Below are 24,581 nucleotides of genomic sequence, written 5' to 3'. Positions count from 1 at the left end.
CGTTGTCTGTTGTGAAATCTCCTCATCATAAATTAATTTGATTCTATTATCTTTCTGATACAATCTGCTTTCTGACAGATCAGTTTTAATCTTGGTTGATTCCTGTTTCTTATTGACAGCTCGGAGCACTGTTGAAGAGATGCAAGTTATTAATGTTGACAGGGTTTGTAATGGAATATCTTTTATCCAGCAACATATCCTTTGTAATGTTTTTATTCCCCCTTCTCTGGCTACTTTAAGAGGCTAAACAGAAAAATCAAAGAAGCCATGCAGCTTGACTTTCCTGGAACCCTTTCCAGTTCTTTCTGGAACTTCTTTCTACATCCACTGAGGATGTTATGGTATAAGGTGTTATTCATGTTGGACAAAACTACTAAAACAATAACATACTGAAGGTTAAGCACAGTGCAATCCAGTTGGAAATCCAAACTGGATCAAACAACTTAAAAGAATTTCATATTTTTGCAAAATTATGTAAGTCTACAATGCCAACCAACAAGAGAAAGGAGGAGGAAAATCAGCAAGACAGCTGATGCACTACCCAAGCTTGAGATAATACCTGCCCCTGCACCACCAAATAGGACAGAAAAGAAACAAAGATTTGACCCATTGAGTCAGAGGTACTTGGCTGGCTCCCTGGAAATCAGGCTCCTATCTCCCTTCTGTAGTCCTGATCCCTAGGACGAAGTAAGGAATGTGAACCTCCTCTATCCTGCATTACCAACTATCCTCAAAACACCCTTCCATTTCACACATGATTCATTTAGCCTTAAACGCCTATTAAATATTTTCTTGAAAACATTATAATTGTGCAAGGAACACAAGAGAAGAATTAAACTGTCACACCTCTCCCTTTGCACCTTCTCTGCTGGAGCAAATAAATTCCAGGCACCAAAACTTCAGCAGCAGCAACTGCAGCTATACCAGGGACAGCAGACAAAACACCTCTAAATCGGTGTAATTCTCTATTCAGGGTCCCCTGCAGAAGTGTTTTACAGCCACCCTGGGTTCACACTGCACAAGATACCAGGATTTACGATTGGGATTTAAGCAAATCTGTAACTCCTAATGAATGGGGAAAGGCTTTGTGGGCAGGGAGCATGACCCCCAGCAGCCTCCTCTTGGTTTCCTATCTCTCTTTTCCAAGTGTATTGTGCTGATGCTGCCACAGGCAGCACAGGTACGAGGTGTCCAGGACTAGCCCAAACAGTCACAGGACAGAGCAGGAACTATTCTTGCATACAGGAGGGGAAAAAAATAAAGCCTTGACAGTCCCAGTTTCCACCCTGAGCTTGGCATCTTCCCCCTGGTCTCTTAAAAGGTGCACCATTGGGAATGCATCTCCCAACAGCGTGGCAGAAGAGGATCTCACCTCCTGCCTCACTCACAGGAATTCACTAGACCAAGGGCTGCCTCAGTCTGACATGTCCCTGCACTGACATTTACTGACAGAATGTTTTCTCTAGGTCTGTAGGTTTACTTTGACCAGCTTCCACGTTCTTATCTTTCCTCCAAAGTGATCAGGCCCTATTTCTTGGTATTTTAGCAGTAGGCTCTCAGAGCTCAGCTGGCTTGCCTTCCAGTAAAATTAATAGTACCTTTCCCCAATTATCTGGAGCCCTTGAGAGCCCCCTGTTAATACTGGAGTGTTTTTCATTAGCTGTGCTGTTTCAAGGCTGCAGGAGGATGGAGCTCAGCACAGAAGTCAAACTGTTCTGGACAGAATGAACTAGAAACCTCGTAACACAATTAGAAGTACCCACAGGGTAACATATAACTTTACTGTAGAGCCCTGAAATAACATGGCTAGCTAATGAAATAAAATAAACTTTGTTTTAATTAAAATTAAAAACATTTTATCTCTCTCATTTCAGTCTTAAAACAGGGGCAGTTCAAAAGTCACCATGGAGCAAATGAAAAAAACATTGGCAAAGTGAGGGGCAGGGATGAGGGTAACATCACCGGGTTTGGAGTGACCTGCACCACGAACCCCTGGGCAGGATCTTTGTCTGAAAACAGCCTGCAAGAGATGTTTGTGAAACAGATTCCTAAGGAAGACATAAACCTAAAAAACACAGGAATGTTCTCATGGACCCACCCTACCTCTAGATTCCAGCTGAGCAGAGGATATTCCCCCAAACCAGGAAGCAACTCAAGCAATGGGATATGAACTGCTCAGGAACCATTTGGATACAAGTGTGACCCAAACACAACGGATCCTATTCTCTGCCTTGTAACACTCTGGGCCCTCGTGCCCAGGAACAGGAGCTCTGCTCCCTGAAGGGAGTTTCATTCCACTTTGTCTTCACCCATGGGCAGAAATTTCCTGGCAGATCTGACAGCACGTGGCTTTGCTGCAGCTGCCACGATCAAAGGCAAACTCTACCCCCACTATTCTCATTTCTCCTTGCCTCTTCCTCTTTGTAGCTGATTGCTTCTTAACTGTTCTCTAAATCCTTGGAGGGCCATGGAGTTACTCTGCAAGAGGGACACCCCTGCTTTCCTCTCACTTTCCATGGTTATTCAGCACAGGAATAAGCCTGTCTAGAGATATCCTAGCTGAACATGGTGTGTTCTAAAGCTTTATGCACTCAAAGGGAAAAAAGGGAGAGCTGCTAAAAATAATAATCAGCTTTCCTTTTTTTTACATATATATATATATAAACAGAAATTTTGGCAAAATGTATTGGGGCAAAAAATATTCCACGCTTGCCCAGTTTGATGAACAATGGAGGTATGTGGAGAGCTAGACTGCATGATCAGGGTCTGATGAAAACCAGAAATTACCCACGGGAACCAAATGGTCTCGGTTGAAATCCCAGTTTTCTGTCAGAAACTCTTCAACAGCTTTTCAACAGTTTCAGTGTAACCTTCTTTAAAACCAGCTTGGTACTTAGTCCTGCTGTAAATGAGATTTGAGGAATTTTCTGATCTCTTAATGCTCGGTCTACATGTATACCACATCCACTATAAGTATGGATGAGTACTTCCCCACAGGACAGGGAGCAGTGGAATTCCAGAATTAAAATGTTTATATATATTTCTGTCTTACTCCTATCTCTGTCTCTTACTCTAAAATTCAGTTTAATCTCTGGACCATTTGTTCATTGACTCCAGTGTTCCCCCTAGCCATCCCTGCTTGTGTACAGGGAGCTGGGGAAGACAGATCACTACTAGCCTGGAAGTGATTTAGGTCAGGGCTGATGTGTTGGTTGGGTTTTTACTGATCTCCCCCATCCTGAGTCCAGTGGAAGCACAGGTAAATAATAAACCATACTACATCCTCATTCCCACAGCTTTAGGGTCAACAATACTGGGGGGTGCTCTATAGGGAGCACTAGAAGATGTTCAGAAGGCAGATAGATCCTCAGCTCATCCAGAAAATCAGGCCCCTTGAAGTCCAATTAAGCACCCAAGCCCTGATTTCACAGAAAGGGGGTCTGAAATCACCTGCCCAAGCCCAACAGCTGGTTTCCTGCTTTGAGATATATCTGCCATTTCCCAGAGAAACCAGCAGGATCTGTATCTTGTTCTGGTCACCAAATCCAAACCATGGGAAAAAAAAAAATCCCATACCAAAGATGAAGTAACATCCAAAGCCAAGGAATATTAAATCAGTTGAAATAGTCTCCCTTGCTTACTGTGAGAGAGCTCTCTTGCTCTGGAAGGAATCCAGTAGATGGGCAGATTTCTTCTATCCAAAGTTTAATTAAATTCTTGACCTCAACCATTAGATTCAAGAGCCAAAACCTTGAAGTTACAGGGAAATCTGTCAGCAAGCAGGCAGGGCTGTGGCATGTGATGGTGGTGGGGACTCTGCCAGACTCAGCACTGCAGATGAATTTGCTCTTTCTACCAGATCTAATTGCCAGATGACCTGAGATCCACAGCAAGCACAAGGATTGACACTGCTGCAGTGGTCAATGCATCTGCTGCAAACCACAGCACAAGCAAAGCTCTTTAGGGCTCTTTGATGCTGTGGTTGCATTGCTTTCTGATTAAAACCAGCTCAAGTTTGCTTACATGTGCTGTAACGACGTCTAGAGACCTGCTTAGTGCAAAGTGTGTGCTCTCTATGACAAATATTAGATATCCATTAAAAGCAAACAGGCTTCCAAAGCCAGAGCAGGAAAGATTAAGGGAAGAGGTGTGAAAGGAAAAGAGCAGAGAAATAGGAACAAAAGTCTCAGAAGCAAACTCAGGATGTAGAGAAATAAGAAGTGATGTAAAAATAACATAGGAGGTCAATCACAAGTGATACAGTTCACTGTTCAAAACATGTATATCTTAAAAACAATCTGAACTTTTTCAATCCAATAAAAGCACCAGTTCTCATTATACACTTACTATAGGGAAGTATTATTTCTGTGTTGGCTTACAAATTGTCTCACTCTCTTTCTCAAACTCATCGCAATCTTAACTAATACAAGTAAATCTCTGCACATGAAATATGAGCCACTGGCAGCTCTCAGGCTCGCTTTTCATCCCAAGCCTAATGGGCAAAGCACTGTGATTTCATTTCACAGGCTTTTCCAACTGAGCTCAGAGTCGATCATTTGCCAGAGTTTGACTCTTGCAAACAGCCTGCTGGAGCCACTGAACTCACAGGGTCAAATCCATCAATGGTGCAACCCCAGCTAACCTGAGACACTTCAGGCCAGAGGCTGGTTTGTTCCAAAGCATTAAATGTCTCTTGAGACCTGTGATCACAGAGCATTGTCATAACACTTAAGCAGCTATGGTATGTTAATATAAAGTTGTTAAAATATGCATACAGCCCTGCCTGTGCTTCACTTGGATGCACACAAGAGGCCACAAAGTCCATTTATAATATGGAGAATGTCCCCAGAGTGCTGCAGCTCCATGAGATAGCAAAGGGGATGTTCTGCACAGTGGGACAGGCTTTCAGGGGAAACTCTTTGCCTCTCCAGTACAAGGCTCTTGTTCCTTGAGCAGTGCTCAGGCACTCCTTTAAATGCCTAGACCAAAAACCATGTATTTCCCATCTTAAGTATCATCAGCACTTGGTGCTCCTCCCCAGAGAGAGGACTCTGGTAGCTTAAAGAAATTTTAAAAACCTCTAACTCTCAGGCAAAAAGTAGGCAAAGAGTCTATAGAGCTTGCTATCTAGATAGCAGGGTGTCCCTACACCCAAGGGAAATGGAAAGATGTCACACATATTCAGATACATTTGCAGCTGACTGGTTTCAAGTGTGGCAAAGATGAGATGCAAACACCTCCTGATAGAATTAAAGGCTGCCATAGAGAGGGGAGCGAGTCAGACCTCAGAGCAGTGGGGTCCCATGACTGACAATTAAACCTGTGATTACACACAAGAGCTCCAGTCAATTTCCCAGCCCAAGAATATTTTTTTTCACCAGTTGGAAATTTCTTCCTGCAGCAAACATGGAGGAAGAGCCAAGGCTGCAGGATGAGAGATGTGCCAGCCCTTGCCCATTCTGCAAGGGGGGCCAACAAGCAGATCCTGGCTCCATGGCATTCTCAAACACCAGTCTAGGAGCACTGTGGATAATCCCATGGTGGAGAGCCCCAGGACCACTGCTGAGGGAACCAGAGCTGTGGGCTAGAATCCAATGCATATCAAACCTGGAACATTGCCTTTTACACTCCACCCAGGGGCAGAAGGACTTGGTATTATAGCCCTGCTCAACCCACTCCTGTGCTCTTCAGAAAGCCCTGAACAGCCCAAACCAAGGCTTGCAAGAGAACCAGATCTCCAAACTCCTACCTACTGAAGACTGCTCTGCTCCCAGGGGTGCCTTGGCCAAAATCCTACAGCTCTCCCAGCACAGCAAGTCTGGAGCCACCCCCGTGTCCCACTTTCATGTCTCTACCAAAAGGCTGCTGGGAGGAATCACTTCCCACAGAACACACAGGGAAAGCAGGAACTTTCTGTTAAAATTTTCATTTTTGACAAAGGCTTCAGTTTCCAAACAGGGGTTAGGGGACAGCAAGGGGGAAATGAGTTGTCAAAGAATTCTCATAGTGCTTTCTTTAAGTGCTTTGTTGGACCTGGATACAAAGAAATAAGAAAATGGATAAAAAGCACAGACAACATGCTACGAAACATATTAGAATCATTCCAATCCTTGGCAAAAGTATTTTGGTTCCCATTGCTATTAATTATATATCATAAAATGTCACAAAAAGCATTGTGGCTACAGCCTGTAATAATAACATCATCTTACAACAAAATACTTCATTATTGCTTTCTGCTTAACTGCCCTAGAACAGCACACTACAAGAAAGTGGAAATTCCCAGGAAATGCATTAATTGGAATAGAAGGATGTGTTGGATTCCTTATCAGAGAAAAAGGCACTTTTATTGAGCAAAGATGATTATTAAAATTCAAGTCATGCAGCTCACACTCTGAATCCAACAGGCAAGAACTTTCCATAGTTACTTACAGTACATTTTCATAGTATTAAGATGATACACAGTTAGTTCTTTTTAAGCCAATTATGCAGAACAAACAACATTATTTGGGTGGATCTAGGAAAGCAAATAATATTTGTTTCCAAAAGAGCTACACAGAGCATTTGTTGACTATTCTGCTAGGTAGCTCTCCAGTTATTCACTTTTCAGTGGAGCTGGCAGGAGCTAGCACTGAAGTAAGGCAGCCTCACCTGTGGCTAGGTCCCTGTTACACTGCATAACGGGAGAAGGGAAAGTTAAGCCCAGAATAAAACCAGTACAAGTTTTAAAAAGTCAGAAGCCTTAAATTATGTTGGTGTTTCCACTTCAGACAGTCTCAGTCAAAAGAGCAGTGTTACCTCCACCACATACCCTGTTTGTTCTGCAGTAACTGCAATGGGTGTAAGCCCAGGAGAAGAGAGGAGGGACAGAGAGCACCTCACATCCTTTGGACTCAGTGATACCAAAACCAGCTCTGGATGCAAGTTTGAACTGGCCTAGAGGGGCTCTGATTTACAATTGTTCAGGGGCCTAGCAGCTCTCTGGCAAAAGCCACTCAAGGATGATCACTAGAAGAAAGAGGATAAAATCCTAAGCACAGCAGGTCCTTCATAGCTGCAGGTTTTGTGCCATGAGCACCAGCAGGACAACAAACAGGAGAAAAAAAAATATTCAACTTATCCTCAACTTTGGCACACCTGAGCTACCAATTACTCTTGTTTCTCCTAAGTTATTTCACCTAAATTCCTAATCCTGTTCTTGAAACACCATAAGAGAAAAAAAGCAAAAGTAACTGAAATGCACATTTTACAAAGCTCTGCTGAACTTGGCAGTAGGCTCTGGATGTCCTCAGAGAGCTCAAAATTTAGGGCCTGAATCAATTCCTACTGGAGCTTTTCCATTCATTCAACAGCAGAGAAATTGGGATTGTCAGTAAGAGGACAGGCAGGGGAGGCAACTGTGCAGGAAAGATGACAGCCAGGATGCCTGGGTTGTTTTCTCATCTCCCTTCCCCAAACTCATAGCTCACCAAGCCCCTGCACCTCCCTACAACTGTTCCCCCTTCACCCCACCTTTGCAGACAGCATTAGGCCATTTTAGCTGCTGCAGCTCTGCCCAAAAAAATGCCACCCTTTTCAAAAGAGTTTCCTTCCCCATGATTCATGAGTTCACAGACCAGAGGTGAAGCCTGGGAAAGTCCAGCTCAGAAGGGAACATTTTGGATAGGCATGAATATGTAAAAGCAGGGAGTGGAGACTGCACAAGCTTTGCCAAGCCCAGGCTGCCCCAGTGCTAGAAAAACCTCTTCCCTTCCCTGGGATACTTGAGCAGAGCAGGGAGGTGGGAGGTAGCTAAGCGTTAACAGCTTGTGCTACAGGATCAGGGCCTCCATCGAGGTCAAAGACGCTCTTCATTCCTGGAATATCCCCAGTCCCTGGCCTCCCTTGAAACCTGGGAACACAGCCACCTTTGCCCCACCTTCCCTGGTTGTGCCAGGCCCATGCTGGCCACCACCCAGATTTGGGGCCACTAATTCTCATTTTGGAAGTAAAAAAGGGGGAAACGGAGGAAGAGAGGAACCAAGACATGGAAAGGTCAAGTGCCTTTGCCAGGGTGAAGTGGCACATCAGTGGTGGAGCTGGCATTTGAGCACAGGAGCGCCTGTTTTCTACACCAGTGCTAAAACATCCAGACCACCCTGCTGCCTCTGAGACCACACCGCCTCTGTGAAATGTGTGGAAATTTGCAGGCATTTTCTCTGATTTTTACAGGGATTTTTTTGTTGTTGTTGTTCCACACTTGGCTCACAGCTGTTTGCCAAAATCAAATTGCTGAGGTGTTTCTGTCTCTTTAAAACTTCATGAACAGACACTTGGACAAAACCCATCAGTGAATCACAGCTGCAGTGGGGGGGATTTGATTTAAGCATGGCAGGCTGAAAGCAAGAAACCCAAACTGAGATCCAGCCCAGTCCCTCTGCCACTCCAGGCTGCTCACAGCACACAATCCCCCTGGCATCACCCACACCTCCTTCACTTGCTGTGAAAGGTGCCGGTATCTGGAGAACCAGACTGCTCTTTGATTCCTCCCAACAAATTAAGTGGCATTTTCTGCAATAACTGTTTTACTTCACACTTCCAAAGGAAAATAACTAAGAAAATATTCAGGTGGCCTCCTGCTCCAATGCTACCAGTCTCTGCTGCAGCTTGCCATCCATATTTCTGGAGGATGATGACAATTTGCTCAGTCAAGCATCTGCCCCTCACTATATTTCCCCAGCTTGTCACCACTCTGCTCTGCTTGTGAGACACACACAGCCCCAGTATCCTGAAAGCCAGGCAGAATCCTCTCCTGTCCCTTCTCAGCACTCATTCCTGATGGATGTGCCATTGATAAGACTTCATTCCTGCCCTCAAGGTCGCTGCCAATCCCAGAGCCTTCCCCTGGACCATGCACCTCCCTACAAAGCAACCCCCAGGCACATCAGGTGTATCAGAGGAACACAGAAAGATATCTAAAGCTTACCCCAGGCAGAGGCAATGCTGCAAGCAAAGCACATGGAGATGATCTGACTATTTTTTCCTCCTTAAAAAAACCTAATGTAAGACACCAACACATCTGCAACCAAACCACATTCTGCAACTTGCCACCAAAGTTCTGAACAGCAAACAAAAGGTTAAACAAACAAACCCCAAGCAATATCTCAGGCTTGACAGATGCAAAAAAAAAAAAAAAAAATACTTTCAGCCAGTAACATTTCTCCTTCCCCAGCTGCAGGTTCATATTTTTAATGTCAGATTGCAAAAATAATAAAAAAGGAGGGGGGGAGAAGACAAAAAAAAGCAAACATTTAGCTCACAACTGGATGGGAAATGAACTGGAAGCTCACATTTGTGTGTATTTTTTCCCTGGCGAAGAGAAGCCAGCTGGTATGTTGGAAGGCCCTGAAAACCTGTCCTGACATCAGCAGAAGTGTGAGCAGCAATACCTCTCCCGTGCTGGCTCATGTGTTTTCTCCTATCTCACTTCATCTCTCACTAAGCTCGAGCGAGCCCACACTATTGCAGATTTATCGCCATCTGAAAAACATTAAATATCTCAGGGTTTCAAATATTTGCAGACAGCTGAAGAAGTGGCTGTGATGGAACTGTCTCTTTCTGGCATAAACCTATCAATTTTCCATGAAAGTTGAGGCCTGGATTTTTTTTTGTTTTGTTTTATTTTTTTACCCCTGGTAAAACACTGTAACAAATGGCTTACTCCCCTTTTAGCGAGCGCGAGGAAAGCGGACAGTCATTATTACCAAATGTGTGCACACACAAGTAACTAAGGGAAAATAAATCCCATTTGAAGGTTAATTAACTAAGGCAGGGTCACAGCTTGACAATCTGCCCTCAGCAAAGGGGAAGCACAACATCGGAGGGTCTATGAAGCAGAGCCATAATGAATTGTGACTTGAGGCTTGTCTATACAGGGAAATTACCGTGCAGCCAGCTCCAAGCTGGATTTATAGTGCTCACTCCACATTTATAGCATTAGACCCTTTGTGCAGACTAATTAGGAACTGGTTTACCTCATTTACCTTCTGACAAATGCTACTTTGCACAGAAGCAAGCCCAGAAAAGCAAATTGAGCCCCATCAACTCCTTGGTTTTCAGCCTCACTGCTGGCTTTGCTCAGTGAGTAGCAAGTCCAGGCTGGGGAAGGAGAAAGGGGTGAGGACAGACACGTTCAGCCCCCAGAATATGAGCAAGAGCTTGGGCTTGAGCTCAACACCCTTCAGTGCCCCCAGGTTTGCACACAAACAAGCTTGCAACAATAGTCACATCCATCCTTGTAAGAAAGCTGAAGGTGAAGCACTGGAGGAGTCAGGGTGCATTTGATGACAAACAATCTCAGCATCTCATCCAATCCACTCCTCACTCCATCCCTGCCTGAGCTGTGGTGCCTCTCACAGCCTCCTGTGCCCAATGGATCAGGAAAAACCACAGAGGTTTAGCCCTGTGGCTACAGGGAGTCAGAGCAATGCCTCTGAGAAGAACCACACTCCCAGTGCAAGGCACAAAGGAGCTCTGGTGGAGCAGGCCAGGGCTGAAACCAACCTAGATTTCTTCCTAGGAAATTTCTAAGAACAACCAACTGTCTCACTTTCACTCTGCCTGGCTTCTTGGCCAAGCTGAAGGGCACCAAGCCCACACCAGGCCACCACAGTGCTGAACACCCAGCACAGAAGTTTTGCACAGGTCATTCTGCTTGCACCCCTCTGCCATGCACCAAGCACAGAGGCAGAATGGAGTCAGTGTGCTGCAGAGGGAGACTGTGCCAGGCACCAGCTGGCACAGGGAAAAAGGGCAGAGCTGGCATGGGCAGCATCAGGCCAGGAAAGGTGACAGGATCAGGCTCCCACACACTGATTGACAGCTAAAGTCAAGTCCTTTAAGGTTGCTTCACAGATGCAGGGTCACACATGTGAAGGTAGTCAAGACACCAGGTGCCAAAAAGTGCTGGGGAAGGTCAAATATGCCATCAGCAGTTAAAAATAAACACACTTCTTTTGGCATTTTGGCCTTTTGAGGCATCATACAGACAGGGATGTTAACAGATGTCAGGAGGAGGAGGCGTGGGAAGAGCTGTCATGTGGGACCCTACAGAGACCTCAAAGTCAGTTCACCTCCCTGTGCTGCAGTTTCCCTGCAGTAACAGAAGACAAGTAACCTCCTCTGGGGGAAAATTTTCCAAGTCTTAAGGAGTGGCAGAGATCTGATAGGAAGGAACTCAAGCCATGGGTTTTGAGGTGAAATGTGGATGCTTTCACACCTCATTTCCCCCATACCAAAGAGGATGGGCAAGTTTTAGGGGTAACCACAAGGTGCAAAACACACTTTTGTCCAACAGGGTCTTCAACACAGTGAAACAGTCTAGCCAGTTGGGGACACACCATATGGTGGGCTAAAAGCTCCCCCTTTTGGGGAGATCCCTTTGGAGACAACTCCAGCTCAGGGAGGAGGTGTCTGGCAGACACATTTCCGTGCTAAAACCAGAGATAAGAGCAGAAATGACTGCCTATCTCCCATCTGCTGTGGCAATAATGACAGGGGTTCACTATGAACATTCACTCCCGCTCCTCCCCGTGGGGCTTGGAAGTCCACCATCTCCTGTCTGCAGCAAGCTTGTCATTTGTCGCTTTATCTCCTTTTTCTTTTCCTGCTTACGAACTGCAGGTTTCACAAAACTTCTGAGAGGGCTGCTTTACTGAAAAGGAAATGCTTAAAGCCAGCTTGACTACAAGGTGAGCTCTGCTGAAGGCTCAAGTCCACTGGTGAAAAGACTGTCTTTTCCCCAGTAGTCCAAAAGCCAAAGGACGTGGAGATAAAACCATCAGAGAAACTGCTGAAATGAGAAACAGGCACAGAGGCCACCGAAAGACAGAGCAAACCCCAAGAGGCACCATCTAAGCAAAACCATATGGCAATCTCAGCCGAGCCATCAAGAGATGGATTCTTTTCCTACCCAGTGCCTGCCTGTGTGCTCTCCAAGTGCCTTGTTGCAGTCCCTTCCAGCACAGAAGCATCCCAAGTGACCTGCCCAAAGCAATAACACCAAGCTAAAACCTCCTATGTGGCCCTTCCCTTTCCCTATCCTCTATCTTGCTTCTGTTTCCCTCCCCTCCCATCTCTTTTTTTTTCTTTTCCATGCATATTCTTTCACTAGTCATTCCTAACCCACCATCATCTAAGACTCTTTACTTTCACCTACTGGATATTGGGAAAATTTCTTCACTGGTAGGGTGGTCAAGCATAAAAACAAGCTGCCCAGGGAGGTGATGGAATCATTGTTCTTGGAAGCGTTCAAAAAACACACAGATGTTCAGGGACATGGCTTAGTGGTGAACCTGGCAGTGTTATGTTAAAGGTTGGACTCTGTGACCTTGAAGGTCTTTTCCAGCCTTAATGATTCTATCATTCTCAATCCAAGCTTTTCACAAGCTTCCACAATGCTGGCATTACACTACCAGCCAGCACATGAGAAACCAGCTGAAAGACAATGTTCCATCATGGCCCATCAGATGAGCTCTTTCATAAGAAACTGAGGGGAAGGAAAAACACCAGTGAGAAGGGGATTAAAAAAAAAAAAAAATCTGTGGGTATATAGTTTTATTTCCAATGGTCTGTTCCAAAGCAGAGATTCATATTCACTGCTGGATATACAGATTGCCCATGAAAATATAGATGCCCGTGAAAATATAGATGGCCCCTTCTCTATGAAAAACAGCCTGGGGAATAAAACAGGTATAAAGCTACATAGTACATACTCTGCAGGCTGGACCTATGAAGTCACAGCCCACCGATGTGTGCATACTGTCATATATTTACCTAATAAAATATAAATAATATTTTATGTAGCAGTCAGTTTATGAGGCTGTGTGCATGCAGAAATGGGAGGACCTGTTATACAGGAGAGAGGGAAAGTTAAAAGACCTGTGTTGTCACACTGATTTACAGGCTGATTTAACTGGTATTTAAATATGATTATTTTGAGGGATGTGGGTGGTCATTTACAAGGGAATGCCAATATCATTATTTAAGGGGCTTTCATTTATTTCTTGGGCTCTTGTAGTTGTACAAAATCTAAATACATGAAACTGCCAAAAACTCCAAACATCCGTTTTGGGTACATTTGCATGGCACCTTCACCCCAAACACCACAAAAACCAGGTAAGAATCTTTATTCCTCAACCTCTAAGAACAAGGCTATAACATCCATTACACAGACAAACCCTCTGGGGATGAAAGATGTTTAGCAGCCTCCTCCAGCATAAGGAGGAAGGTGGCTTTCACCAGTGCTGTCCTGACCATGAGGCTCATATCCACGCCCACCTCATATTTCTGTGCTCATATAGTCTTATTCTTATTTTAAGAACATGAATATATACATCTGAAAACCTAAACCATTAAAAAGTAGTTGGCTCAGACTTTTACTGGAACACGTGCACAAATATGTTGTTTGGATATTTTTATGGCCATTAACTTTTCCATATATAACCCAGACCTCCCATTAGGTGTTGTGAACTGGATCGCCTCTTTACTTGCCAAGTTATATTTCAATTAAATTAAAGTCACCTTTGGTCCTAATGAACCCCTGTTGTTTGTCTAATGCCATGATTAATTCCAGCTGCAAGAAATGGTATTAGCCTGGGTGGGTACATGGTTGAAGACTCTGATTCTCCTCCAAGATTTATGGGTGCTAGAGAAGGCTCCATAACTCATGTTGCTGAGTCTATAACTTTTCAGGCAGTAAACAGAAGCCTCTGCCACAACAGGCCTCCAACTGGTGGATTCACCCTTAATTTGTTCCTGCACTAGAACTCGACACAGTTCTTTGGGCACGGATAAACTCGTTTTTTCTCCCCCAAAGCTCAGCAGAGAGAGGCATCCCAGACCTTGAGCAGACACTTGGTGACTGACACCTTCACCTGCAGAGCCAGGAGGGACTGAAGCCTGTCCTCTCCATCCACACCCTCCAGAAGTGAAGGATTCCCTCAGACCATGCTACCACAGCAGACTCACAGGGCCCAGAAGAGAAGAGCAAGCAGGGACCAGATTTTGTCCTCTGGTCTGAGGAGTGCTAAGCTCTGGTTCTAGGGCTAAACATTTATCTTGGATCCAAGACTAGTTATCCAATGACTAGTTACCATGGAAGAGTAGTATTGGAAGTAGAAGCCACAGGCCATCAAAACCCCAGGTCTCTCATGTACATGTCCAGCCATTAAGATGCTCAGAAGGAAGAGGATGGCTCTCAACACCCTTGCTCAGTGCCATTACAGTGATCTTAAACACACCTGGAGCACATCTGCTGCTCCTCCAGGAGATGCAGATGTGAGAGACTTAGCTGTGAAGCAAAACCCACCCTTGGGATGAGGTCTCAGCTTTGCCAAAAAGGGGCTCCCTAGGTGCTGTAGCAGAACCCAGACTTTAGGCACCCCAGCACTTAAGAACAAAGGTCAATTCAAGTGCAGAACCTCCTCCTGAAGAATTTCCTATGCAGTAAAGGCTTACATGATCAACAGCCACTGATGAGCTTCTCCATCAGTGTATCTAATTCCCTTTGATCCCACTTGCATTTACAGTCATCTTGACACCAAATGGCAGAATCCCACCACCTCACTGCCTCTGGTGTAGCAAAGGCAGGTGCCTGCCAGGCACAGCACAGTGTTGGAGGAGCTGTGCCAGCTCTGGTCACAGCCTCTAAATTCCCACTGTACCAGGAGCTCCCAAAGAGAGCATCATATTGACCTACAAAGCCCTCCAGTTCTTTTATTTTACAGGCAAACTTATATGTGGCCAGTCCCTTCTTCACTCCCTTCCCCTCCTCCCCTCTGTATTAAGGCCAAAGAAGTTGCTTAAGTATTCAAAAACATGACAAGATTATCAGTCCTTTTATTAGTGCCAGTGGCAATCTGATACCATGTCCCAGCCTGGCCACTTGCTTCACACCTCCCCAGCCAGCATAAGCCTTCCTTATTCATAGATGCAGAGATTTCCAGAAAAGAAAGGGAACTCTGCAAGTCTGACACCACAAACTCAGAAAATAAAGTACTGTTCAGAGGTGGAATAGGATAAGAACAGATGGGATATCTCAGCTATATGAAAATTTCTGCCTTCTCCTCAAAAACATCATCATTATAGAGGGGGAAAAAAAGTGTTCTGTTGCCAGAACCCTGCTTTAGGTTTCTATCTGTGTAAGATGAGACCTGTTGCTTACATCCAAGGCAGTCCTTCCCTGGCAATCAGCCTACAGGATCAAGTCTTAGGAGAATTATCACCTATTTAAACCCAGGTATATCAGGAGTAGCTCAATCTAGATGGAGTTTAAGACAGATGAGAATAAGGGATATTATTTCAGAGGGGCCAAGGTAGCAGAAGCAAATATCCCCAAGTCCAAGGTTCAGAATTGTCCTACTCCATACAGCACTCAATACAAATCACAGCCTGAGCACAACACTACCATATTCAGTTCCCATGACTTCTCTGGCACCCACCTCACCTAGACCAGCACTGTACTTGAGCAAGAGCAAAAAGGCAGAGCCAAACCATGTTACACAACTCCACAAAGTAATACAGAGGTTCAATATGCTTCAGAAAAACCCAAGAATAACCATTACACTGTGGAAAGTATTTGCCACTGCAGCATTTTTCATTAAAAGTGGCATTTCTGAGAGTTCTCTCCTGCTGAAAAGCAATACCAGCCTCACATCAGAAAGTCTTTAAGAAAAATTTCCATTGCTATAATTAACTTCTCTGCTGAGATTGTATTGTTCCTCTTTCACAGAAAAATCTCAACAAAATTTCCATCGTTTAAAGGCAGCCAAAAAGGTGTCCTATTCCATTTTTCAGGAAAAACCTGTGGCCACAAGACATCTAGGAGAACTTCAAGTTATACACGGGGTGCAGAGCAAACACAGGGTAAACATCTACTCCCCTGAAACCCAAATGAAAGGCCTAGCTCATTCTGTGACACTGGAGCAGCTACAGAATCCTACCTGTTGGCCAGCAGTTGCCACAGGACCACAGAAGAGTCAGAAATAATGCAAGATCCAGGCTTGTACAGCACATTCCTTCTCCCAATATACCTTTTCTTACAAGCTTTATTATCGACTTGCAAAATATGTGAAGAGCCTACAGAATGTTAGAACCCTTACAAAACCTTAGACAAGGAATCTAAAAGGAAACCCAGGCAGCTGAAGCAAGCAAACTGAACCCCTCGCTGCAGCCACCTTCTCACCCAGCTTGGCTTCAACCCTGCCAGTGCTCCAGCAGTGAGAGACCCTCATACATGAGCTGGTAGTAGTCCCAACAAGACCAAATTCCCTTTTTCCAGACAGGAACAACCTTAAATGAGGCCCTGTAATTCCCCTGATCTCTGGTTTTGGGTTGCTAACACATGCAGATTAATAGACCAGCCACTACAGGAACCTGCCCCTCACATTACTGCAAAGTCTTCTGGCTTGTGTGTTGCATGTCAGAGATGTGGAGGGGCAGGCAAGACCCTCCAAGGTAACATCTAGAACAGAACTTAACCCAGTTACCTCTGCACTGAGCCCAGCAACTTCCAGATTTCTCTGCACAGCTTGCTCCCCACTATTCAAATAAAATAAGAACATGCTTTAATTCTAATTCAAATATAGATCTAGTAATCAGGGGCTGGTTTTATTCACACAACCCCAAAGGAGATTAATAACTACATTTCCTCCTGGCAATAGCAGTCCACAAAAAAAGTAATATTAATTTCATCTTTCTGATGTGAGAATATTTAACTTTTTTCTCTTAACCTCAAGACCTAACTCCAAAGATACTGATACACTGATTGTTGATTTCTCCATCCCTGTAAAAAGGTCAAAGCCATTCTCCCACCTTTTATATCCTTTGATCAGACTTTACTGAACTTAAACAAAGCTGCTGTGAATTGGGTAGGGAGGGGGCAGAACCAAAGGAGAGAAAGAAGAAGTCTAGTTTATGTCCATCAAGACAAAGGAAGCAAAAACTGTTCAACTGTCCCACAAACATGGAAATATGATCAGCTAAACACCACAAAGAGCTCAGAACCAGATACATCTTATGCACGCTGCTGCCCAGAGAATCATTAGGAGACCAGGGAAATGAGAATGCATTTTGGAAAAAAGAAACCTGAGACTAAAGGTTGCAACAATGATTACAGTGGACTCATTGCTCATAAAGGCCTTATTTTCCTTTGTTACAGAATTTTCTTACATTTCAGGGAAAGGATCAGAAACAGCCTTGCTGTTTAAGCTGCACATTTCCAGGATGCCACCTGGAGCTCACATGTCAGAGAGAGAAGGTCAAGAGATGGTGAAGCAGCTGATCCCATTCCCAGCAGAAGACATCCTGCCCAAGTACAAGGCATCATCTCAGCTCTCCTGCTCCAAAGCCAAGTGCATCAGGCTGTGCTCAAAGCCCCTCCTCCCACCAGCCCCCACAATACCTGATCTGCTGCTGCCTTCCAGCATCCAAGCAAACCCCAGTATTGTCCATTTTTGTGGGTGCTGGTTTCCAAGATCTGAAGCTGATGTTGCCAGATACAGAGATTCCCTTTATGAAAGCCACATCCTGTTTTGCTACTGATCTTGGCTCAGGAAAGCTATCTATAACACATCTGCCCTCACTCTGCCACTTAAATACCACTGACAAGTACAATTAACACCAGGTCAAACATACCACTCCACATTTTAGAGACTCTGGTTTCAGCTGTTGTAATGAAGCTCTTTGATTGTGCCAATGACTGGTAAAAAACACCAGGACATAAAGCAAGGTCAAGAAATATCTGCAGGATTTCCCCCCACCCCCCAGTTAACGAAGATTTTAGTCTGTATTTTTACTTACTAACAGAAAGAAAATATACTATATATATATATATATTATATACTATAACAAATAACTAGTAATAATTAATTAGTACAGCTACAGTGCTGTACTAATATGAAACCTGCTAACATATAAATACCTATTTTATATATAGAACATATATTATACAGGGTTAAATGATACCCCAAACCATCCAAAAACTCAACATAAAGTTGAACAGGCTTAATCTTGACCCCCAGTCAAGGTGGCAAGTCACCTGGTGAAAAACAAAGCAAAAAAACCCAGCAAAACAACAGAAACAATATCATTCCCAACTTTCTTCCAGGCCTGCTTCATTCCCACTGATGTAGCCTTACTCCTTATCAAACAAAATGCCCAATGCCTTGTCCAGAGACTCTGAGGAGCAACCGAGTGGGGATATTCCAGTATATCTCAGCAGAACATGAAGCTAACAGGAGGAACAGATGTATTCCCCAACTTTTAGTAGCTTCAGTTTTGAAACTGATCTTCTTGTTGTGCCATTAGATGCTGCTCAATCCCAGGACTTGGTTTCACACGCAAGGAACACCCTGTGAAGAGTCTGGGTGGAGCTGCATGGACAGGCACATTGGATGAGCACAGTTTCTCCTCTACTTGTGGTTTAACCCATCCAGAAGGAAGAATTCCCAGAAATCCCAGATGCTGCAAACATCCTTCCTCAAGAGGAAAATAAATAATTTAACATGGTTAGATTTGGCACAGAGCCAAAAGACCTGGTTTGTTAAAATGGGATTTGGTTACACTCCCAGCTACACCTGATCCCCTCCACTGCTCACTCACCATCCCAACAAGGAACACCTGTAGCAAATCATCCACTTGTCCTAAAACAATGCCCTAAAGCATGTCTGGATAAGAAAAACTGAAGAATGAGACTCCAAAAGCAGGCTCTCAGCCTATGAAATGCTCCTTCTGCTACTCTGACTCACATGTGTGGCTTAGCTGGTTTATCAAATCACTGACTCACATGTGTGGCTCAGCTGGTTTATTTGGCGTGAAACTTCAGATTCTGCAGGTGACCTTCTCCCATCCCACCAGCCTGCACTACTGCATGGGACAGCTAACAACACAAATACATCCAGCCCCTTATCTTCAGAAGGCTTCCAAAGATTGCTCTTAAAAGGTCTGCACAATGTAACAAAAGAGCTTTTCTTTGCAGCAAAAAAAAAGTTCCACATTCCCATCAGATTTTGTTTACAAAACATCCATCAAATCAACTTTTTAACCTTCCCTTTGACTTCCCAAAGGAACTGCCATCTGTGTCACATCTCAGTCCTCAAACCTAGAAGAGGATCCCTACTCATCAGACAGGGACAAAGTTGCCCTAAGCAGCACCACAAAGAACTTAGCCAGAATGAATTTTTGAAACACCAAGGGAGAATTGTGACTAGATCTGAACAGCATAACTGCAATAAGCTCCACATGGGTACAACAAAGCAATAGCAATAAACATATAAGAACAATCAGCTTCACCTTTAAACTCATCTCTTCATGAAAAGCAAATAGTTCTCACCTGTGAGCCCATGGCAGGTGGTGACACACAAGGTCACAAGGACAAGGTGGCTGCATAGCTGGTGGAGCTTCTTCCTGTGCAATAAAGCTTGTCCTTACCTTACAATCCAGGTGAAGCAGCCAGGCACTGCTGTCCTGATGGACCACCAATCTCAGCTGCTGGCACATCAGGGAACCTGGGCAGAAGGCAAAACACAGACCTGTCACAAATGGCCAAAATATTCCTCTCCCTCCATAGCCCCACCATCCAACTCCAGCTGTCATAAGCATCCTCCCAAAGCAAATCCTGGTGGGTACACAAAGCATGGACTGCCCTGCTAATGGAGGCTCAAAAGCTGCAGGCAACCTCCCACTGCATATGGGTAGAAGAATCCAGGGCAGATCCTTCCCTTCCTCAAACGACCTGCCAGGTGGAGTCACCTCCTGGAGATGGAGACTGACACTTCAGTCAGACTAAGTTAGCTAACACTTTTCACCTGGGATACTCATAACTAAGACCAAAATGGATTTGCTGGCAGTGTTCACCCCTTGCTGTCATACTGCTGGCACCTGCCCATACCCCTGAGCAGTAAAGCAGACAAAAGCACAGAGAAAATTATGGGATGAACTCTTGCAGTAGCCACAGGCTCATCTAGAGTTTCAGACCCTTCATTTGCAAATCAGTCCTGGCTGACACTATGGCAACTGGGCCACAAGAGTCTTCCTTCTCCAAGGGGAGAGACAAATGAGCCCCATTCCCAATGCTTATACTTTCATGCTCAGCACTAAAAGCTTTATCCAGACTACAATTATTCCATCATTGACTTACAGCACAGGCAGGTTTGGAGGATCATCAGAAGAAAAAAGAAATGTCTCTTCAGCAGCATCTCTCAACTGCTGTGCCTTAAAAATAAAATATAGATATATACAGATGTCAGAGTTTTCAGAAGATAACAGAAGGACTTCTGAGTATTCAAGATGACCGCAATTTAAAATCCTTCAGTTAAACTACAGATATTTTGCCAAAATTTCTTTTAAAAAGGGAAAGGCTCATTCCACCACAATGCAACTTGCTCCATCCTGTGTATTTCAAGAAGAAACAATAGTTGTTCTCAAAAAATATTTTAGAAATACTTTTATCAAAAAGACTAGGGGAGAGGGGCTAATCTTTTTAAATCACTATTTTCTCCTCTCCCAGCTCCTTTACCTTTCCCCTACCATTTTAGTATAGAAAAGGAGGAAACACCACTTAAACACAAAGTTCAGCTAATGCTTTTTAATTCCATCAAAATAGATTCAGGAAGTGAGTAAAACAGACTCAGAAAGTGAGGAAAAAAAGAGTCAAGTTTTTATAAAAAAAAATTTAAAAACACCTTCAATAAACTTCCCTTACTGAGTTTTAACCTGGTGCTCTCTCCAATTAGGGCTACACATTTAAAGTCCTTCAAACAGAGGCATAACAAACCAATATTAAGCTCGTTTATTGTTACTTGCTAGATCAAAAGATTCTGCTTTCCAGCTAAAACACCAACCTGCAGTCACAGCCTCCGAAAGAGCTACGTCCGAGGTCAGAATCCCTAATCCCAAAGCCTCCTTTAATTTTACAATCAACAAATCCATCCCTGGTGAATATTCCAGGGATTATTTTCCAAGCAGCAGAGTGAGATTGCCTGCCTAACTAGAGGACGAGCAGAAAAAAAGCTTGCACAGGATTTGCTGGTAACCTAAACGTCCTATTCTCCCCCTCCAAGCAGGGCACACACCTCCATCGCCCACCCTGCCCAGCACCTTCTGCTGCACAGCTGAGAGTGCTGCAGGAAGAGGGGCTTATGTCGTACAGGTGTCTTGGGCTGGGCTTGTTGTCACTGGGCGGGGCCTGTTGTTAAGGGGTGGGGCCTGTTAATAGAATCCTAGAATCCTAAAATCCTAGAATCCTGGAACCCTAGAATCCTAGAATCACAGACTCAAAGAGTCACAGAATGGTTTGGGTTGGAGGAGACCTTAAAGATCACCTAGTTCCAACCTCCTGCCATGGGCACAGATAGCTCCCACTGGACCATGTTGCTCCAAGCCCAGTCCAACCTGGCCTTGAACGCTGCCAGGAATGGGGAATTCATGGCTTGATTGGGCAACCTGTGCCAGGGTCTCACCACACTCACAACAAAGAATTTCGTCCCGATGTCTAATCTAAATCTCTTCTAGTTTAAAACCATTCCTGCTTGTCCTGTCACTACCTGCCTGTGTAAAAAGTCACTTGCCCTCCTTTTTATAAGCTCCCTTCAGCTACTGGAAGGCTGCAATGAGTTCTTCCTGAGGCCTTCTATTCTCCAGGCTCAACAACCCCATCTCTCTCGCCTCTCTCCGTAGGAGAGCTACTCCATCCCTCTGATCACCTTTGTGGCCTCCTTTGGACCCGCTCCAGCAGGTCCAAGACTTTCTTGTGTTGGGGGCCCCAGAGCTGGATGCAGGGCTCCAGGTGGGGTCTCACAAGGGCAGAGCAGAGGGGGAGAACCCCCTCCCTTGACCTTCTGGCCCCACTGCTTTGGATGCAGCCCAGGATTTGGTTGTTCTTCTGTGCTGTGTGCATGTCCAGCCTTTCATCCACTAGAACTCCCAAGTTCTTCTCTGCAGGGTTGCTCTCAGTGACATCTCCTCCCACTCCATACCGATGTCTGGGGTTGCCCTGACTCAGGTGCAGCCCCTGGCACTTGGACTTGTTGAACTTCATTAGTTTCCTCTGGGCTCGCTTCCCAAGTTTGTCCAAGTCCCCCTGGGTGATGTCCCATCCTTCAGGAGTGTCAGCTGCCCCACTCAGCTTGGTGTCACCTGCCAGCTTGCTGAGGGTGCCCTCGATCCCACAGTCTTTGGGAGATGGAGATTGACATCATTGATGGAGATATTAAAGAGTGCCAGTCCCATGACACAGCTCTGAGGGACAGCGCTCGTCACCGGCCTCCACCTGGACACAGAGCCATTGACTGCAACTCTCTGGCTGCACCAATCCAGCCAGTTCCTTATCCACCAAATAGTCCACCTTTCAAATCCGTGTCTCTCCAATTTGGAGATAAGGATGTCGTGTGTTAAATGCGACAACACAGGGCTAACGCACACACACACACGGTGGCCCCCAAGCTGTGATAGAGGACATCAGGGGCATTGCTTCCCTGGCTCCAGAGCAGTGCTGTTTTGCAGGGTTTGGGTTCTCTAAATGATCTTTAAGCACGTGGCCCAGAGTGATGGCACCTATAGGCTCTGTGGAAGGGCACAGCCAGGCTGAATGCAGCAGGATTCCTCAGTGCTCCACAGCAATGCTTGGCCCTACGTGCTGCCTCCAAGTTAGTGGGTGCCTGGGTTGATTCCTTAGCCAGAATATTTGTCTCAGAAGCTTTCAAGAAAAAGAGGACTCCAAGCCAACTCCTACAACAATTAAAGTCTCCAATATTATGCCCAGTAGAATCCACACTGAAACTTCTGCCAAGCCTCATCCAAGTGCTGGCCTAGGAAAGCAAGAGGGAAATTCCCTTATACAGTTTGCAAAAGCTCAGTTTTAGTTCCTTAGTGCTGCAGATTTATCAAAAGAGATAGGAAATGTCAAGCATACCTTGACTGGCTCTCCTCTCTGCGCTGAGCTCTGTCTCATGCTGAGTTTAAACCGGGTTGGCCACAAGCCTTTTGGATGTGAGCGTGGAAACCACTCCATGACAGCAGAAGCCCAGCCAGGACTTTGATAGGTTCTGTGTGGTATTTCTGGGACTTTCCACACAGAAGAAATCATTAAAACCTGCTTTCTGCATCTGTGCTAAAACTTGGGAAAATAGAGTACCTCCATGCTGTAATAGCTGGAGTAATAATTTCATGTTCCAAATAACAGGGTTCTTCCTTCTCTGTCCCCAGAAGTGATGATCAGATAGAGAGCTTGAAGGAGCAAGAGATCCCCTTCAGCTTCTTTTCGTTGAGGTTGTATTATATATCCCTGGGGGAACAGACCCTGAATTAAATCTTTTTAGTGTCCTAGCACGTGGCAACTCAGACACCAATAAGGTTTCCAAGCAACTGCTGCATTCTCTTGAGAAAGCAGCATCTCCAGCCTGCTTTGCCCCTAGAAATACTTCAGTCAAACTGTGCACGACTGGCAGAGATGTATCTGGATGTTCATAGATTAAATGGCACAAACTGGTGCCATAGCTTAAGGTGAAGTCTGGTTTCACTATGGTGAGGTGAAATGAAAAGCTTTATTTACCTGCAAAAGCAGGTATCTATTATCAAAATAGATATAGTTCCTTCCCCTCAGTGGTGGGAAAAGTCACTTTGCTCCACAACTCCCTGGTAAGCATTGTGTCCCTCCGAAAACTGTGCCCAGACTAAGTCAATTAGAGCCAAGTGTTTCCCTTCTATGCAAATCAGGCTCTAACGAAGCCAAGAACAGCTCAGTGTTTCCAAAGGCAGAGGAGACCAAGGGTGCCTGTTGGCACTTGCTCTCTGTGTGGTCTCAGAGCTGTGAGGATGCCACGGGAGCTGGGAGCCATGTGGAGTGGGACAGGAGGGTGCAGGCAGCAGGGAGATGGCATTAGGGCAGGCAGAGAACACCAGTGGGTGAGCACACAGCTCCGTCTCCAGCTGCCACTGCAGCACCTTTGCAAGAAGCTCTCTAATTCCTAAGCCAGCCCCATTTTTTGGGCACAAGGTCTTTGTGACGTTTCAGGCACCATCTGCTAAGGCACAGCAGGCATCCAAATAGGTTTTTTTACAACCAGATGCAGATATACCAAACCCCACAACACACAGACACAGATTTCCTGGAGGGTGGTGGGGACAGGATTCCTGCTCCCCTCCATATTTCCATTGCTTGATGTGGTACCTGTGTGCCACCACTGCATCCCCACATCCCTCACCAACTCACCCAGCCCTGGCTGCACACTCGTGATGGCTCAGCTGGGTTCTGATGGCTTTGCAGGAGGAGGTCAGAGGGTTCATTCGAGGATATCCAAACTATTTCAAACACACTGCTCCATTCCTTATGCTCCAGTGGCGTAGGAAATGCTGCCCCTTTCCCATCAGCACAGCAGATGCAGAGTCAGGAGCTTGAACACAGCTTTAAGCCATTGCTGTAGATGCATCAGCTTTCCTGGCTTCCCTCGGGTCTCTACCTCGTCGTGTCTCACACAGCCCCCAACCAAAGCAGAGGGAAGGATAAACATCTCAGACAGTCTGGAAAGGCTGGGTATTCCTCCCCTTTC

The 24,581-nt window shown here is 45.1% G+C and overlaps 1 long non-coding RNA gene across 6 annotated transcripts in view; it reads right to left on the bottom strand.

Moving 5' to 3' along the window:
• LOC138114190 (uncharacterized) overlaps positions 1-21,160 on the bottom strand; it is a 207,856-nt gene extending 186,696 nt beyond the window's left edge. For 4 of the 6 annotated variants that reach the window (XR_011152514.1, XR_011152512.1, XR_011152513.1 and 1 more), the window contains exons 1-3: positions 20,877-21,136; positions 20,174-20,247; positions 19,367-19,541 (exon numbers count right to left, since the gene is read on the bottom strand). This is a non-coding gene — a long non-coding RNA (uncharacterized lncRNA). Of the gene's footprint in view, positions 1-18,005; positions 18,510-19,366; positions 19,542-20,173; positions 20,248-20,876 lie in introns of those variants that run through there. The other 2 variants (XR_011152517.1, XR_011152515.1) reach the window with 2 other exon arrangements.
• Positions 21,161-24,581: the final 3,421 nt, after the last annotated feature.

This window comes from Aphelocoma coerulescens, chromosome 8 (genome assembly GCF_041296385.1).
Source record: "Aphelocoma coerulescens isolate FSJ_1873_10779 chromosome 8, UR_Acoe_1.0, whole genome shotgun sequence".
NCBI classification, from domain to species: Eukaryota; Metazoa; Chordata; class Aves; order Passeriformes; family Corvidae; genus Aphelocoma; species Aphelocoma coerulescens.
This window is presented reverse-complemented; position numbering and strand designations above follow the sequence as displayed.